General features: G+C 41.6%; 1 pseudogene; it reads right to left on the reverse strand.

Annotated features, from left to right (window-relative positions):
• Window positions 1–997: 997 nt before the first annotated feature.
• Window positions 998–19,710, reverse strand: LOC127677873 (60S ribosomal protein L3-like; annotated as a pseudogene).
• Window positions 19,711–20,224: the final 514 nt, after the last annotated feature.

The raw sequence follows: 20,224 nt of genomic DNA on the forward strand, positions 1-20,224 counted from the left end.
TAGGAAATGTAGTCACCAACAACATCTTGGGTATGCCTGTATTAAGGGAAGAATAGAAGGGATTACTGGGGGACAATTTGCAGCCTCTGGTATAACATAAGATCTTCAGAAAGCTTTCTGCTATATCACTTACTCCTTACTCACCTGTACAATTGGACAGAATAGTTAAGACACCACATTGTCAATCCTTTGCTCTTCTCCATGTCTCATGAATGTATAGGCTGGATTCTTTGTTTCTCAGTGTCACAGGCTCCATAATTTTATACCAACGTAACACTTTAAATATGTGCGCAGTAGCCTCTCTTATCTCTCTATCTACCATTTTATTTCCCTGCTAGTGCTAAACCCTCTATACAAACTACAATAAAATATCTTGAGAAGAGACCACTCATGCAGCTTTTTATAGTACATTTTTATAATCTTTTATTCTTATTCTTAATCAGTCTAATTTAGAAATCAAATTATATTATACATATTTATTTGTAGAAAAAAAGGTAGGACAGGGTTCAATACTGATCCACTTTTAGGCATCTTGGGTGTGGTGGAAAATGTCCTCTGTAGATAAGGGAGGTAAATGAATCACTTGAAAACTGAGTGTGTCTGGCAGTTTTTTTACTTCCCACCAAACAATTCTGCAGCCTCCAGACTCTCTGCAGTAATTGACCTTGTTGGTCGATAGGATATTTCCAAGGGAACAGTTCTCTAAGCCTGATGCACTGACCAATGACCAGAGCCCACGCAGAGATGCTTCTAAGGCTTCCATGGAGACCAGCACATGCATTGTTTTCCTCTTAGCCAAAGTGTGGACTATTTCAGGGTCTTCATGTCCATGTCATTCTTAATTATTTAGATGGTTCCACATGACTCCATAATGATTCTCATTTTACCTACTCAAGGGACCAGTGATGGCTTCTCTGAGACATGGTCCAGCAGGAGGCTTCAGTCTTGTTAGTAGGATGACAAGGGAAATACAGGACAACCACCATCAATCTCTAACCTATCTCTCCCTCTTTTTCTGGTTCTTCTTGGCTTCTCCTGCTTCTACGTCAATGTCTTTGTGTACTCCAGACTCACTTGGTCCAGATGATGTTCGGGCTCTTGGGATGTGTTTCCTAGGGAAAGGAGAAGAGGAAAAAGACAAGAAGTAGAAGATGAAAGTGAGAAGCAGCTTTTGAGTAACTGGGCCACATAAAAGAAGTCGGTAGGAAAGAATATATTTGAAAGAGTGCCACTATGGACTTCATGATATCAAAGAATACATGAGAAGGATCTGAATTATTTGGGGAAAGTTTAAAATTTGTTAGGCTGTGTTTCTGGGGCCTTGCTAAGCTTGGCGGCTTATCAAGCTGTGGCTCAGAGAGAATGACTCACAACACTGGGAAAATGTCAGCAAGGAATAAGTCCCAAAAGCCTTCCTCATGAAGATTTCTTTCCTGCTTTGTAACCTTAGGAAAAATAAACAGTTCTATAAAAGAATGAAGCATATGTCAGTGGTTCTTAACCATTTTCAGATAATTCCAAGACCAGAAATTATTATAGTGTCTGAATAGCTCCAGAGACATTGATAGTCTTCACTGCAATGACAATCCAACCATGACTGAAAACAATGTAATTTTATCATGTATGTAAACTATAACAGAGTTACTATACATATATATGTCCAAAAGATTAGTTGTCATATACAAAAAGATGTCTCCAATTCTTCCTGCTAGTGCTCACAAGCTTCTAGCTCATTGGCTTTATTGCTGCTGTCTGTGCTTGCTAGTGTGTAAGCAACATCAAAATTCAAAAGAGTTTTATAGAAAAAATACTGAAAATGAAAATTTTATAAATTAATTACTTTTTGTTAACAAAAATACCTATAACTGGGGATGGTGGTGCATGTCTTTAATCTTAGAAACTGGGAGATAGTGGCAGAAAGTTTAGAAGTTCAAGGCTAGCCTCAGATTCACATGAAGCTACATACTAGCCTGGATGTGTCAGATCTTGCCAAAAGAGAGAGGAAAAGGAGAGAAGGAAAGGAAGGAGAAGAAAGGGAGGGAGGAAAATAGAAACTATTTAAGGACTGAAATCTCTACAAATAAAATAGTGAATTTTTCATTTCTCTATTTCTACTCCTAGAAGATCTAGAATATTCCAGAAACAAAACAGGCATGTATAGCCCACTATTTTGTTTCATCTGTGGAGCCACACACTTACTGCTAAACTACTATATATAGTAATATGGTACTATAGAGATAGAATGTAATTAGAGACTTATAGGACAATATCAGCACTCTGTTGCCAGTTTCTTGATAAGTTCCTTAGATGGTTACTATGTTCAAAACTATAGGACTACATTATCATCTAGAATCAAAGAGCATTCAATATGTATGACATTATAACTTCATCCCCTCCTGGGCGCCTTTAGATGACTGTGAATAAGTGGCTTGCTTCTGATCAGTTTAGTCAAGTCTAGCTTCTCAGCACAGCCACTGACCTTGAAGGGGAATGGTTTTTCCTTCACCATGATCCATGTTTTTCCTTCACCTACCTTGATGCAAATTGTTATGAAGAACCTGGAAGCTATGGCAGAAACCCAGATGAAAGATGAGTCTATTGAAAAAGAGATACCTACCAATTCAGACTACCTATTTTGATTTAACATCACAAACAAACTTTGAGCACTTAAGGATCTACTCATCAGAGCCATCATTAGTAATGAGAAGTATCTTTTAAAATTATTGTGGTTGCTATAAAGAGCTTGAAGAAATCCAGGGTCAGTCCCTTGAGTAGTTAGGTACATGTCTCAGAATGGGATAATCCATCTTAGAAACCATCTAAATAATTAGAAGCTGCATGGGCCCATAAGATTTTGGAATGTTCTATAGTTGGCTAAGAAAGACACATTATCAATTTCTTGCTTTCCACAGCAGCTTCAGAAGCACCTCTTTCTGGGAGTCTCTGGTCACTGGACAATATACATCTTAGAGGACTGTTCCCTTGGAAATGCCATATCAACCACTAGCATCAATTGCCACAGAATCTGAATGGCTGCAAAATTGTTTCATGAGAGGTCAGAGACTATAGGAACAACATTTGCTGTTAGCATGCTGCCCATGAGGTCAGGGCCAGTGATGAAACCACTGCCTGACTAAATGTTGAGGTTGGCTTTATGTGGAGCAGAGAAATTTCCTGAGGCAGAATCCTCAGGAATGTGCCCAGCATATTTCATGAAGCACAACTACCCTGCCGGGTGGTTATCACAAGCCATGTGTGCAGGCTTCTATCCTGTGTCTATGAAAGAAAACTGACCGACACCTCTAGGTGGCTTGTCATCCTCTCAGCCCCGTCCTCATTGTATATAGGAACTGGAATTAAAGCTCCTATGCCCTGGCTACAGTCCATCAATGATGACCAGCTGTCTATGTTTCTGGGTACCACTGGGAAGAGGGATGGAGAAAAGCACTTCAAATGACAATCACTGGTCTGTCAGATGCAAAAGTTCGAAAAGATCAAAGATGCAGGCTGTCCAGCTCAGGCCACCAAAGTAGCAGCTTTCAAACAGTCAAAGGCGGCCATCGGAAGCAAGTCCCACTGAATACATGGGAAGACCAGGGTCCTTCTGGTTGTTCTCTCTCATCCATGGGCTCTTGATCATTGGGCTCTCCTGAGAACAGTAAATAAATGGCCTATTCAAAGGTCCTGGCATCTAAAGATTATGCAGGAAGCTATCTCTAGAATTATTGGCTGTACACCCAATGGTGATACCAAACATGAGCAAGTAGAAATCCTCGCCTTGGACCCAAGACATTCAGCATTCTGATTATTTGCTTTCTGCCTTTTTTGCCTTTTGTCTTTCCAGAATCTGCCTTATAATCCAGCACACAGCAAGCAAGCACTTGCTATGAGGGAATGGAAGAGGCTTCTTTTTTTATATTGCCATCAGAAATAGTCACATCAAACGTCAATGCTTATGTAGCACTTGCCCCTATGTTGTCCTACGCAGTCCTCAGAGCATCTGTGCAGGAAACAAGTTAGAGATTGCCATCTTCCTAATAAAAAATGGAGTTGCAGAGAGGTCAGGTGATGGGCAAGATGACACAGATGGTGAAGGGTGAGGCAGTCCTAGAATCACATCCACAGCTTCCTAGTCCCAATGCTTTTCCTGCTTCTCACCCCTGAGGTTCTGTGATGCTGCCACCATAATGCTGGGATAACTCAGGACCCACTGAGGTTATAGCAGTATGCAAAGTATGGACTCCCTGGTTACAAGCATATGCCAGGGTGGTGAGCTCACATGTCTCCAAAGTCTTCTTCACACTGAGAAATATATCATACACCCTGGAAACAGTGAAATGTCTATTCCAGAGATCACTGGGGCACAAACTCATCCTCATGGCCTAGAAAATGATTCAATACCCAGGTCCCATTTCTCATGCAAAGCTCCACCTGGGGGTTAGTCTCTGAAAAGGATGTATGAGCCTGGAAGCTGTAACTTCTGAGCTCTGGTGTAAGCCGTGAACTTTATCCACATAACTCTCAGGTTGTTGATTTGGTGTTTTGCAATCCACAGTTTGAACAGGATCCCTGCTCCTAGCAAATTTTGCAAAAGCTGACCTACTTAGATTCTCCATATCCTACCCACTGCTTCAGAATCAGTTTTACCATCGATCCTTAAACGACCTTCCCTATAAATAATCAGTGAGACTCTTGGCAGCCTCTTCCTTGTGGAAGGTCAGAGATGCCAGAAGTATCTGGGAGATCTGATCTCTAGTCTGACTTTCAAGTAATTTTAGGATTATCTCTAAAGAGAGGGTAATATTAGAGTAGGGAAAAATGTCTTTCTGGTCAAGAGACTCAAATCTCTAGCCTGGATGAAGACCTCATATTCCAGTTGCACAGAGTCACTGGCCTGGCCAAGGGACCACCTCTATGAAGTCAGGCTTGCCTTAAGCCATGCTATAAAGATAGGTAGAATAATTGGTCTTTTAATGAGATACTGTACTTTTCCGGTCTTTTAATGAGATACTGTACTATACGCAACAAAACTATCAATCACAATAGACAGGGGGGAAAAAAGCATTCCATGATGAAATGTGCTCTGTGGAATGGTTGCATTCTAAGAAGTGAGAACTATGAATTGAAGTGTTCCTTATAAACACTTCCAGCCATTTCTCCCCTCAGTGACCACAAGGGCTTGCTTAGGTTGCCATAACAAATCATCCTAAAGTGAGTGACATACACAATGGAAAGTTATATCCTTAGAATTCTAGGGCTAAATGTATAAGATTAAGGTTCTAGCCGATGGTAGTTTAAATGAGATGTCCCTCATAGTCTCTAAAGATGTGGTGCCCAATTCATATACCTGTTTGGGAGGTTTAGGAGGTGTGGCCTTGTTGGAGGAAGTATGTCCCTGGAAGCAGACTTTGAAGCTTTAAAAACGACTACAATTTTAAGTATGTTCTCTCTGCATCTCGGTTGCAGTTCAAGATGTGAGCTCCAGCTACACCCTCTGTAGGGACTCTAGCCCTCCAGAGCTATGTGCCCCAAATAAACTCATCTCTAAGTTCCTTTTATTGTGGTCGCTTATAACAGCAATATAAAAGTAACTAATATGCAGCCATCTTTCTCTCCAATGAGGGTCAGAAAGCTGTATTCTGGCTTTGTCCTCACGTGCCTTTTCTTTAGAGCGTTCACTTTCTCTTGTGATCAGGAAAGTAATTTTATCAGATTAGGAGTTGTACTAGTTTCTTTTCTCATGGCTGTGACATAATACCCAACAAAAGCAGTTTCAAGAAAGATTCGTTTTGACTCCCAGTTTGAAGGTACTGTCTACAATGGCTGGAGAGCCACGGTAGCTGGAGCTTGAGGAGGCTGGTGACAGGAGGATGGATTCTGGTGCTCAACCTGTTCTCTTCTTTCATGAAGTCCAGGAGCCCCACCCATGGAATAGTGTCACCCACCCTGAGGCCAACCCTTTCATGTCTCGGAAAATGCCATCATAGACACACACAGGGGCGTTTCCATGGTAATCTTAAACCCATCAAGCTAACAGTCAAGATTAACTAACAGAGGAGTCCACCCTCATGACACTGTCTAACCTTAATTGTTTGTGAATGTTCCTGTGTACAAATACAATCATCTTAGGGATACCGCCTCAGCATATGAATGAGGGGCAGCCACCAAGCAGTCCATAATAAGTAAGCAAAAATAGACTTCCAGGAAGGATGCCTGTGTTCTGTTTCTTGCTGTAAACAAATGTGTTTCTTCTTGTCCTGGCACAGTTACAGAATTCTGTTCCCATCCAGTCACGTGTCACGTGTTCATTGCCTTCCCCTCACACAATGCTTTGTGAACATTATCTACCTTAAAAAAAAACTTTATGGGCACTTCAGTGGAGTCAGAGAAAGCAACGGAAATAAATACGCATGTTTAATCTGTAAATTCCGTATTCCTCAAGAGTGAGATATCTAATCTTCCATCTTTATTAGGTATCTTCTCTTGTTAAAACTATTTTATCCCCTTCTGTGATACACAGAAACAACTTTTAAACTTTTAACCAATGCGCCCATCATCAGAAGAGAATTATCATGTTTACTCTCAAGTTTCTGGGATGATATCCAAAAAAGACAAACACCACTTGCATGAAATTTCTTTGAAACCTCGTTTTATTTTTTAACTATATGCCGAATTTACCCTAATTCTGTAAGAGTACTGTTTATTTTAATATCAGAATATTATTTCAAACTTCTTAGCATTTATTTGGCTTTATCTTCCTTTCCTCCCCCAATTATCAAGTAAAAAAAAAAAAAGATTCTTTGGAAGATGAAGCGTGTTTTCTCATTGTTTTGCATCTATGTGAGACACACACTTTAGTTTAAGAGGCCAAGTCTTGGATCTCAAGAAGCCTCCTTCTCATCCTAATCTCCAACATCGAGCACAGCATGGGCCCCTGGAAGCTACCTCAGGGGTTGGTGGGGTTGAAGTAAATAGACAGAATGGTGGAGAAAGAGTGTCATTTTATGCGGGGGGAAGGGTCATCTTTCATCAGGTTGGGGACTGAGCTGAGCATCATACTAAAGGAGGCACAGTCACTCATCGATTCAGCCTGGTTCTCTGGGTGGGCAGGTCTTTCTAAGTGTTCTTTCCTTTCCCTAAGTTCCCAGAGGTGCCTTGTCTCCGCGTGAGCTTCTGCACTGAAGCCTCAGGCTATTATGTCACCTCTTTGCCTTGTGCAATGGTTACTTTCCTTTTGCTGTGATAAAACATCACAACCAAGGCATCCTTTAGGATGAAATGTTTTTGGGGAGGTTATAATTCCAGAGGGGTAAGAGTCTGTCCCCACCATGGCAGCTGCAGGCAGGCAGTGGCACGAGCAGCTGAGAGCTCACAGTTCAAGCTTCAAGCAGAAGCAGGGAGCAAACCTGGAATGACATGTGGCCTTTGAAACCTCAAAGCTTGCCCAGCGAGGCCACACATCCTAAGCTTCCCCCAAACGATGCTACCCGTGAGGAACCAAGTACCCGAATGACCAAGAATAGTGGGGGCATCGCATCCAAACCACAATGCCTAAAAAGACTGAATCCATGCTACAAGCCTGAGCAGATGTGAAAAGTTGTACCCCTGAAGCAGGGCCTGTCTTAATGTACACATAAGTCAGCTGTAAACACTGCAGGGAAGACCTCGGACTTAAAGCGATCTTCCTCTCATGTTAGAAAAGCTTCCTGTGAATTACTGATCTGTTAGTCAGGGTTCTCTAGAGTGACATAACTTATAGAACATATATATAGATATATATGTGTATGTGTGTATATATGTGTGTGTGTGTGTGTGTGTGTATGTATACACACATATACATTCATGTATATAATAGAATGAACATGTAGAATTAATATTTGTGTATATGTACATGTATCTACACATATATATGTGTGTGTATATACATATATACACATGTATATATACATAAATGTATACATACTTTTATGGGGATTTATTGGAATAACTTCCAGGTTGCAGTCCAGCTACTCCAACAATGGCTGACTACAGACGGAAAGTCCAAGAATCCAGCAGTTGCTCAGTTCACAGGGCTGGATTCTTAGCTGGTCTTCAGTATATGCTGAAATCCTAAAGAAGTCGTCTCCAATGCCTGTGAAGGAATGGTTGTGCTAGCAAGGCGAGGACAAGTAGGCAAAATACAAAAGCTTCCTTTATGTCCTGCTTTCAGCAGAAGGTATGATACAGATTCCCACCTCAAGATCCAGATTAAAGGCCTCTGTCTTCCCACCTCAAAGGTCCTGACTGGAAGTGGATTTACCCACTTCAAACCAAGCAAAATATCTCACACACGTGCTCTCCCTTTCTGGATTGTAGTTCATTCCAGGTGTAGTCAAGTTGGCAACCAAGAATATCCATCACATGGTCTTTCCTTGTACATGGGAACAAGGCCAGAGTGTCACGGGAATTCTCTCCCATGCCAGAGTAAGGATGTATAGAGAGGCAGTTACACAACTTCTGGGAACAACAGAGTTAGGGAGCTCTGCAAGGAGAAATTCCCCTGGGGTTAACACAGACTTTCCCAACTTTCCAACACAGCTAAGAGCCAGGCCTATCCATAAGAAGAAGAAACAGAAAGAGCTAAGCAGCTTCTCAGAGGTGAAGACAGCTATTTGAAATTGCTTTTGGTTCTTCTCTCAGAGCCTGTCACTTTAGTCTTCTAGTCTTTTGGGTGCAGCCAACAATGGATCAAAATCATCACATGAAAAGTATGTGAGCACTGGACATGCACACAGACAGCATTGTTCCCTAATGAGGAAGGTATCATTGCTTATACAGATTCCACATGTTATTATGTAGGAAAAAGCAGTCTGGACACTGGAGAGAGATGACTCAGTGAGAAGATCATGCACGATTCTTGCAGAAGACCCAAGTTCAGTCCCCAACACCCACATCCAGCAGCTCACAACCACCCATCATTCTTGGTCCAGGGGATCTGAGGTTCTCTTCAGGACCCCTGCACTTGTAGGCATATACTCACACATATACACGTAATTAAAAATAAAATAAATCTTTTTTTTAGGATATAACCTGGAAACATTAAAACATACCATCTATGGATTCTTTGCCTTTTGGCTAAGATCAAGTGTAAAACATACCATCTTCACAGGTTATATGCAAATACTTTATCATTTTCTTTTAGGGGCTTGGTTATCTGTGGTACTATGTTGGTATTTACTAGATTCCTTGGTTCCCAGAAATAACTATTCATGCTCTATAAACAATCTCTCATATTTCCTCTTTCTGGTATCCTTCTCTTTCTGTCCCTTCCTATCATAAAACTCTACATGGAAAACAAATGGAAGGCATGCTGGATTAATTGGCTGTGGGAAAGTATCCCAGGTTCCGTAGAGAAAACCTTGGTTTTATTATCACGTTACTATAGGTAGGTTCTACATTTGTCCCATTTTATGGATTGGAACTCCGAAGCTCAGAAGTCATAATTCTGGGGCTGAGTGTGAACATGTGCTGTCCCTGGCTCCAGATCAGGCTGTGTTCCACTAGCCACCCCCTGAAGCAAAAGCATAGCATCTACCACAAAAGCTCCCAGATTCCAGATTTTGCATGCCAAGAAAATTTCAAAATAATTTGGGGGGGAGGGTAGATCAACACAGGATTGCCAAGTTTCTGTTTTGCCACATAAGCACATTAAAAATAAATCCTGTTATCACTATCATTTCATTTTTAAAATGACTTGTTAACACCACAAAATGGGAAGAAATAATCTCAAGATAAAGTCGGGTTCTTAAGCAGAATAAATCCAAACTTACAAAAAGCTGTATATTCTCAGTTTTCAAATTTTGCTGAAGATCAGTGGGAAATAACTGGGACCCACAAATCATCTCCCCAGATCTGTTTGCTCAGGACCCAGAGCAGAATGTCTAGGCCCAATGGAAGTGGGGGTAAATGACAGACCCTAGGCCCAATACTGGGAACATTCCAAGATGGGATGCCAAGACATTCTTCATCCCAAGTGTGCTTCCTACCTCCCTTTAGCTCTCTCTTTAGAAGAAAGAAACATACCAAAACAATGAGACCAGTGGTCTGAGGACAGTATTCTGAGCTCAGAGTTCTGAAAACGAGAAAATGAGCCAAAGCAGTTAATTGCCCAAGACAAAGGAAGACAAATAGCATCTGCCCAAGGTGACTGAGCAAAGTGGGACTGGCATCCTGTTCTTTGTGGACTGTGTCTTCTTTGGTTTGACTTTCATAAAGTGTTTATTTGTAACTCAACAGGGAAAGGTAAGGCTTTTGTTCTGGTCATTCTCCCTCTGAGGTACTTTATACATTTTCCTCAGCTGCTCTCTGACTCTGAGCCTCATCAACTCTCAGGGAAAGGTAGCTCTGACAGGGGTCTCCATAACCCAACTTCCTTGAAGGAGACTTTCTGAGATGTAGATTTAACCCAGTCCCCTGCTCCCATCAGTTTCTTCTCACCAGCAATTAAGACGAGGCTCTCTAGCAGACTATTCATGGTATTTTAATCACACTTGCTGTATGAGTCCCACTGGGCCTCTGCCATGCGCCACTGTGTACAGACAACTCTTCTTTTCCACCAAATTCCAGACATTGCAGACATTGATGAGGGAGGTCTCAGCTTCTGAAGGGAGCTCTGTGAGCCTTCCCCTTGCCACCTGCCTCTCACCTGAGCTGGGTCCCTGGGATGTGCGTCCATACTTCATTCTGACCATCACTGAGCCACACTGAGATGTCTCTGATGCTTATGTTTTGAAAACAGGGTCATGAAACTCTATGCAACACAGTCCAAACTCAAATAGATTTTTAAAAATTGTGTTCTTTGACTTAGAAAGCCAGCTGAGACATGGCTTCTGTCCTCAAGAACTGGTAAGTTATTTGGAGACACACCACCTACCGATGTGAGACAATCCCATGGTAGATTCCAAACCATCTTGAACTAGAATACAGAATGTAGATCATTCACAAAAGCAGAAAAAGAAACTGGCAAGTGGATACTGCTTACAAAGTTTTCTAGAAGATTAAGGAGGAAGAAATACACAGGTCTCGGGACTGGCTCTTTCTAAACCCAGCACCACATACATCACCTCAAGACTACACCAGGCAATCCTCAAACTTTTATCCAATCAGGATGGATGAGGGCCCAGTTTAATACACTTGAGAGTCTGAATGACTACCAATGGTACCTTCCAAAGAGAAGAAGATTTTATCTCACCTACAAATGCCATGAAAGCAGGTGGAGGTGGGGCACTGGGGAATGAAGAAACCTCTGAGATCCCAGAGCAAGAGACCATTTGGCTGGTCATTGAGGTTCCTGAGCCTCGGAAAGTGGCATCCCTACTGGAAAGCTCTAGAGAGCAGAGTGAGGTGCCAGGAAGACAGTCCACCTTTGTCTCAAGAGAAGGATGGTGCTGCGGTTTGGGAGTGGCTTGACCACATCCCTTGGGTTTTTTTCTCTATTGAAATCTCAGCCCCCTCTGCGAGGAAATGCAAACATGGAAACAATTTCACAGTACTTACTCACAAGTAGGACTTTGGGGAGATGATTAGAGTTAAACAAGCCTATTAAGATGGAGCCTCTACAATTGAATCCTTGAGGCTCTGCAAAAGAGGAATGCCAGACATATGGACAAGTATGCCATGTGATACTTTGATCTACCTTAGAATTCTGCCAGCAAGACAGCAATCATAAGATATAAACCCTGACCTTGGACCAGAACTATGAGCCAATAGAAACCTCTCTAATAACATACCTAGTTGGTGGCATTACATTCTAGGCCACAGAAAAAAATATATGTATACATCATATACACATACACATAACATATACATAACATATACATATACATACATGTACGCATACATATACATGTACCATACATATACATATATATATATATACACATAACATCTACATATACATCTACATCATCTACATCTACATCTACATATATGTGAGAAGAGGGCAATAAACCTGTGACTCTGAATCTAAGAATGACTCTTTCTATTCCAGAACTTATAACATCCTAAAGGCTTTAAAGCAGTAGTCCCCAACCCTCCCAATGCTGTGGCCCTTTAATACAGTTCCTCATGTTATTATGACTGCCAACCATAAAATTATTTTTGTTGTTACTTCATAATTGCAATTTTGGTACTGTTATGAATTATAATGTAAATATCTGTGTTTTCTGTTGGTCTTAGGTGACCCCTGTGAAAAGGTTGTTTGACCCCTAAAGAGGTAGAGACCCACAAGTGAAAGCCACTACTTTGGCTGGCCTTCAAGGGGCCTCTTCAAGAATGATAGAGGAGACAGGGGCAGGTAGGTCAAAAGTAAAACAAAACAAAAGCTAATGAAACAAAAACAAAAACAAAACAACAACAAAAAGCTAAATAGGTTGGGCAGACCAGGGATGCACAGACTATGAAAGCATCTCGGTTGGCAGGTTGTCTAGCATGGGTAACGCTCTGGGTTCAGTCCCCAGCACCACACAAACTAACAGTAGTTGGTGGGGGTATACTTGTGATCTCAGCAGTCAAAAAGGAAACCATGGAAGACCAGGAGATTGAGATCATCCTTCATTACATATAGCATTCTAGGTCTGCCTTAGCCATTTGATGAAGAAGAAAGGAAGTTTAGAGGCAGGAAAATGTACTAAGGAAGGGAGCTGAGGTTCACAGCCTGAACTCCTATGTGTATGGATTGGGAGATTCTGTAAAGACTAGTGTTTTGGTTGTGAAACCTCTGGAATGGGATTTCTAGGAGTCTGTGCAATACAGAGGTCACATCAAAGATTCACACCCCAATTGCTGTCCCATACCATTCCCTCTATCCCAAAGCTGCTAGGCAAATGTCTGAAAGTCCCCATGCAATTGGGCTTCTTAGTAAGGCCATGAAAGGCTTAGGGGAGCAGCAGTAAGTCTTTCTAGCATCATTCTAAGTCTTTAAGAGGTTCCAATCTACATGTCACCCCCACATGTTTTCCACATTGTACTCCAACAGGGAAGTCCACTTAGAGCAGAGCAAAGACTGAGATCATCAGCTCCCTGTGATTCGTTCTTTCTGGAAATGCAGCTGAGCTCAGGTATGCAGTGACTTGGTATTCCTCAGGAACAACTAAGTCATCCCTCAACTTTTGTATTTGAAAGGGTTTCAAGGGCCGCAGACAAATGAACACAAAGGATATGAGAAGAAGGATGTGAACAAATACTACTTTACCCCATACTCCAACACACACCTCCCAGCAAGGAAACTGTGCCCTCATAGATCTTGGTATGGGCTTTGCTGTTTTTTGTTTTGTTTTGTTTTGTTTTGTTTCTTGCTTTTTGGTTTTGTCCCTTTGAAACAGAACCTTAATATGCAGTAGCCCTAGATGGCCTGGTAGCCATTAGCCTCAAACTTTTGGCAATCCTTTTGCCCTCAGCCTCCCAAGAATTTGGTTTGTTTTTTGTTTTGTTTTGTTTTGTTTTTGACACATGTATCAGGGATTTATGTGGGAGATCCCATCTCTAGCATTGTTTCACAAACCAAAAACTGTGCTCATTTATTGGAGAGAATACAAAGAGATGTCAATGAAGCAATACTTGTCATGGAGCATCTACTGTATGCTAGGTGACACAGTGTGGTGGTTTGAATATGCTTGGCCCATAGGTACTGTTAGGAGGCATGGTCTTGTTGGAGGAGTGGGCTTTGAGACCCTGCAAATAGACACATGGGAGCCAGTCTTCTCCTGTTTGCCTTCAGAACAAGATGTAGAACTCTTGGCACCTCCAGTACCATTCCTACCTAGACACTGCCATGCTTCCTGCCTTGATGACAATGGATTGAACCTCTGTAACTGTAAGCCAACCCAAATTAAATGTTGTTCTTTATAAGAGTTGCCTTGGTCATGGTGTCTCTTCACAGCAATGGAAACCCTAAGGACACACAGTAGATGGGTTATAACAATGTTTTTGCCAAATTCTTCTCACTTTAACAAACTATCTGAGAAAATTATCTTGCAAACAGATGTCACTGAGTCAATACATATCAATACATATCACTCAGTAGATGGGGTAGAACAATGTATTGGTTAGATTCCTCTCACTGTAACAAACTATCTGAGATAATTATCTTAAAAAAAAGAAAGGTGGTCAAATTGCCTCAGAGTTTTGAGGTTGTGCCATGACTGGGTGGCTTCATTGTTTTTAGTCATGTGCAAAGATAGCAAGCATATCATGGTGAGGGAACAGGTTGAATAAAACTGCTTACATCTCAAGACAAAGAGCAAAAGGCAATGGAGATGCCACAGTCCCACATCTGCTTCAGGATCACACTACCAATAAGTGTACCCTAAAGACTTCTCTGTAGACTCCACATTAGATGGTCTTATAATTCTATCCGGAGGAACAGATCTTAACATACAGACCTCTGGAGGATATGTAATATCCAAAGTGTACCAGTGTCCAAAGTATCCATGGCCATTATGAAATGGACAAGCAAAATCATACTCTTCAGAATCTTCAGTTGGTAGGAGAGATTCAAAATAAATAAGTTACTAGAGATTATAAACTAAACTGCATGCCCCAAAATTCATACATTAAAGTCTTTGCCTCTAACTTGTGTATTTGGAGACAGCCTTTGAAGATATTAAGGTTAGAAGGACCCAGGAGTGAACTCTTAATTCAATAAGATTAATTTCTTTCAAAGATGAAGAGGGACCAGAGCTCTCTCACTGCATATACAAAGAACCTGAATCCTGGGTGGACACAGAAGAAAGCCAGGGAGAGGAGGCTCACCAAGAACCAAATTTTCTAGCATCTTGGTATAGATTTCTGTCCTCCAAGTGCATTGGGGGAAAAAGCCTGCTTTTCATATGACCTAATTGGTGGTATTTTGTTACAGAAGCCTGGGCTGATTAATACCTCCTATTTTATACAACCAAGACCATCACTGCCTTGTGACTATCATCTCTGTACCACCTTGAAAACTAGTGGCTAAATACAATACTTGTCACTACACTAGACTCAGACTTTAGTTCTTAGTTTCAAATTTACTGAAATGCTTTTATTTTCAGTTTGGTTTGTTTCTTAAAGAGTCTCAAGATAGATACCTTCTTGATAATCTTACGCAGGGCTGTGCACGAAGAAAATAAAAGCAAAGTAGATGATGTGTTTCCTAGCACTTTAGAGTCCAAGTCTGCTCAGTCACTTTCCAACTTGGACTTGAGGATGGCACCTCAGATGGATGACAGGAGAGGCAGCAACTCTAAAAAGTGTCCCATGGTTGTCTCCAAGGCTTCCTTGCCAGCACTTGGCACCTGTCACTGAAGATGAATGTTCATCTTCCCATACATGCCCACATAGATAATTCCTTTACACTAATGTCAGCAACGAAATGTCCTCTAGGTTTCACCCATTTGTGAGGGTTTCTTTCTTGGGCTCTAATATTAGCCTGCTTAGGCCGCCATGCCAAAATAGCACAGCACAGTGGCTTTAGTGTGTCACCGGTCTGGAAGACCTTGGTCGAGATAAGGCCTGGTTTGATTTCTCCCAAGGACTCTGCCCTTGCCTGAAGGTGACAGCTAACCTGTAATGTCCTTATCTGCCCTCTTCTCTGTGCCATACAACTCTGGTGTCTCTTTCTGTTCTAATAAAGACATCAGTCTTCTTAGATTCTGGCCTACCCACATAACTTCATTTAACCTTAATGACCTCATTAAAGGCTTGAACTTCAAAAACAAAATCTGAGGGTTAGATTTTCAATACAGAAATTTTATTGGAACAAAATTCACTTCACAACCAACCTGTAAAACATTTCATTGTTACTTTGCAATAAAATATTGAAGTAATGTCATCTTTTAAATGCTAAAATCTGCTTTGCTTGCTAACATCAAACCAATACTCCCCTAGTCTGTATCCTTTGCACACAAACATTTCTGTTTCAGGAGCAAATTGGACGGACATCATTTTGAAGGTATATTAAACGTAAACTCAACCTTACATATGCATTGCCTAATTCAACTAAAGAGATATTGGCACAAACAACCATGACCTATGGTTCCTCAGACAATGGGTACCAGCAGTCATGACCACTGTCCAGCCAATGCTACAAGACAGAATTTCTAGTGAGCTGTACCATCAACCTCAGAAAAATCTCACTGTGGAGAGAATGTGAGCATCAGATGAACTGTGGCAAAATACATTTAATTGGACTAGCTGTAGTATACCATTTGCTTTAATAAATTCATTTTTATGAAATAGCTGCACAATTTTCAAAATGCAACAAAGAGGTTCTTTTCAAGATTTCAAGCAAAATTTTTAATGATTCATTTGCTGTAATTTCTCCCTTTAATTTTCTATGTAATAATCCCTCACAATATGGAAGGGTTATATCCAAATGTATCTAAAATTATGTCAGAGATGTTGAAAGCCAACATTTCTGTAATTAAATGTAATAAATTATGATCAAATCTTTTCTAAATTCCATCGTGTAGATTATTTACATAACGTAAAGAAGTGGAATTATTAAAATCCTAAGCTGTATAAGGGCTTTGGGGCCACCTGCATCTCAGGAAGTGACTGATGACATGTATACAGCATGCTAGGGGGATGAAGGCTTCTCCGAGAGAGAAACTTCGAACAGAGAGCTGGAAGAGGGGTCTGGATGTGACCAGGGAAGGGAATTCCAAAGTGAAGAACCACCGGCATGGAGGACTGCAGGCAGGAAGGATAAGATGAAGGCTTAAAGCTGATGAGGAGGGAGTCTGAATTTGGCAAGATGCAGGCGGGGCATGCTTATACATATCACACAGTATGAAGACATCATCCATTGCTATCATTTCTTACACAAGCATTGACTACATAGAATCTAAACGTTTAATCAGTAAGGCTAGTAAAATAAACTTTGGTGCTTTCAAACAAGACATTTTAGGCTAGTGACTCTCAACCTTCCTGATGTAGCGACCCTTTAATACAGTCCCTCACCTTGTGACCTCCCCTAACCATAAAATTATTTTCATTGCCACTTAATAACTGTAATTTTGCTACTGTTATGCATTGTAATGTAACTATCTGATATGCAGGATATAAGAAAAGGTTGTTTGACTCTCAACACGGGTCAAGACCCACCAGTTGAGAACCACTGTTGTAGGCAGTTATGAAGAAGGGCCATTGTGTTCTACTGATGTGTAATGATCTCTGAGACACAGTAAATGCCAGGTGATGAAAAGTACTAGGTGTAAAATGTTAAATATAATGTGATACAATGGGTATTGTACTTAAGGCTCAGAGAACATCTTGGAAGAGGGAACAGAAAAGTGTAAGAACCAAAGGACCAGATTATCTGCTATGAGATAGTCTCTGCTTCATATGATAGGAAAGCTGTACCCATGAAATCTTATCAATACAGCCTCCTAAACAAGACCTGCACAGTCAAAATACAAGTTGCTATGTCAATGTGGCTAGCAGGAATCTGGAAGGCTCCACTCCTAGATGAAGAGTCACAGGAAATGAATATCTTCCGGGAGGAGAAGAAGTTTCTCTAGGGATGTGCTGCCAAAGGCTATCCAATGCCAAGTGATCATTCCTAAATACACACACATATGAGCAACACGAAGTGGACCAAGCAGGCTACATTTACACACCCCTACTCATGAAACTAAAGATGCCATGAACTTGAAGTGTGGGGAATGGGGGTACCTGAGATGAGTGTGAAGTGGAAAGGAAGGAAATGATGTAAATATAACATTTGTCTATGAAATTATAAAAGAAATAAGAAGAACTAACCAGTCACTAAATGAGAAAGTTAAAGAAAAACTTATTTATATTTAAATGTGCTAGATGTTTTGTGCCAGGATGTACAAGAAACTAGACAACCAGGTTACCTGAAAAGAGGGGCACTGAATGGCCAGGAAGTGGAAAGGAGGATTTTGATGCCCTGCCCTTTGAAATGTTTTAAGACTTGAATATTTTAAGTGTGCTAAAACCTCAAAAAAAAAAAAAAAGCAAATGTAATGAGAAAGAAGAGGAGAAAGAAGAGGAGGGGTGAGGGGAGAAAAGGAGGAGCAGGGTAGAGAACAAAGATGTCTCCTGAGTGAGGGTGAGGGAACTCATCTGGGGCTCTGCCTCTGCTTTCAGAAAGACATGCATGAACAAATGCAGGGTCTCCTTCTGTGTTCCTGTTGGATTCTGTCTCCTGCTATTTCACATACCCGGAGTCTGATCCCCAAAACTCTTCAGCTTCTCAAGAGCAGGAACTTCAACATTTGATTTCATATTTTTTTTTACTGGAAATATTTACCCTGCTAGCTCTGCAGAGATCCTGGAATCCAGCACCTTCCTCCTTGGCAATGGGATCTTTCTTGAGTGGTCCCATGAATGCTTTCTTTTCCATGGTCTGGAAATGACCATGGCCAAACTTGGAGGTGGTGTCAATGAACTTCAGGTCAATCTTCTCCAGAGGCCGATGTTTAGTTTAGACCAGCAAGAACTTGCAAAGAGTATGCACTCCCTTCTTGGTTCCCACTACCAGCCTTTGAGCATGATGAAGCCATTGGTCACCTCACCATAATGGACAAAGCCACCCAGTGGGTTTGTGCTCTTGTCAGACAGGTCGTAGTCAGTAGATGCATTGTTCTTGATCAGTTTACTATCCTTGATGAGGTAGCCTTGACCAATCTTATCAATCTTCTTTTTTTGTTTGTTTGTTTTGTTTTTTGTTTTTTGTTTTTTATTTTTTGGATTTGCTTTTTTCGAGACAGGGTTTCTCTGTGTAGCCCTGGCTGTCCTAGAGATCACTCTGTAGACCAGGCTGGCCTCGAACTCAGAAATCCGCCTGCCTCTGCCTCCCAGAGTGCTAGGATTACAGGCACCACCACCGCCCAGCGTCAATCTTCTTATTAATCTCTGTTTGATGATGATAGCCTTTCTGCCCAGCTCAAGCCTCACAGAAGTCTACATGGGCAGGGTGCCAGGCTCCAGTACAGGCAACCTTGTGCAGACCTCGATGGGTCTTTCAGGGCAGATTCTTTGTATGCCAACAACTGGTCATCCCATTGTACCCTTTGCCTTTTGTCACACCAATGACATCAGTCACCTCATCCTGCCCAAACACCTGGTTTGCAGGCACCTGCTGCTCCAGCCTCCCTCTGGCCCAGTCGAGCTTCTCAGCCCACAGTGCCTTCATTACCTGGATCTCCATCAGGTGTGCCTTCTTCTGCAGAGGAAGCAGGAGTATGTGAGTGTGGGCAATTATTCCAATGGCCTGGCTGTAACTCTTTTTGCTGTTGAAGCCCTTCTCCAGCTGCTTCTTGCCTGTATCATCGTGCTATTTCTTACATTACTTGGTGAAAGCCTTCTTCTTAGATTTGTGACAGTTATAAAATCGCCTTTTACACTCATCTCTGATATGCTCCACAAATATAGTCTTCAAGGTCTGGAGGCCTTGTAGGGTTTCAACATATCCCACAATGCCCACAACCACCATGAGAAGGGTTTCCACAATAGTCACAGCCTCCACAACTTCTTTCTTGTTCACTTAGATCCTGGCCTGTCAACTTCCTGGACGATGTCATGCCAGCCTTGTAGCCTAGAAATGCTGTGAGGTGCACAGGCTCAGAAGAGTCATCCTTGGGGAAACTCTTAACCTTCCCATGATGCCGGCTGCTGCCCAAGGGCCCATGCCTAGGAGCTGAGAATTTCCTGTGAGACATCTCGCCGCCACACACCACTGATAGAGTGATTTAGGGAATTCTTTCTCCCAGTATCTACTACATGCTATATACACCAAAAGGGCCCCTTGATTATAGCAGCCATACTGGCTAACCCCCACCTCCCCACACAGGTCTTTACCAATCCAGTGTTTACACACCTTTCTTAGAACTGGGGGTGGGGGGACACACATGTACATGCGAGTATGTATGTGTGTGTTTGTGTCTCTCTGTGTGTGTATATCTGTGTGTGTGACTGTGTGTGTGCACGTGCATGTGTGCTTAAAATAATGCTCACACCAGAAAGAAATATCTACAAACAGAAGGCTCACAATCCATCAGTAAGTTGTATAACCAATGTAGTGGGTTCAACTAACCTTTGAAAAAGAAGAGGGGATTTTTAAAAATCAGGGTGTGCCGTCTTTGGATAAGGGCATGTATTAGTTTATGAAATCACTTCAAATGAATATAGACCTATGATTATCAACCTGTTCAGGGTCGAACAACACTTTCACAGGGGTTGC

Source organism: Apodemus sylvaticus, chromosome 2 (assembly GCF_947179515.1).
Source record: "Apodemus sylvaticus chromosome 2, mApoSyl1.1, whole genome shotgun sequence".
In the NCBI taxonomy this organism is placed as follows: Eukaryota; Metazoa; Chordata; class Mammalia; order Rodentia; family Muridae; genus Apodemus; species Apodemus sylvaticus.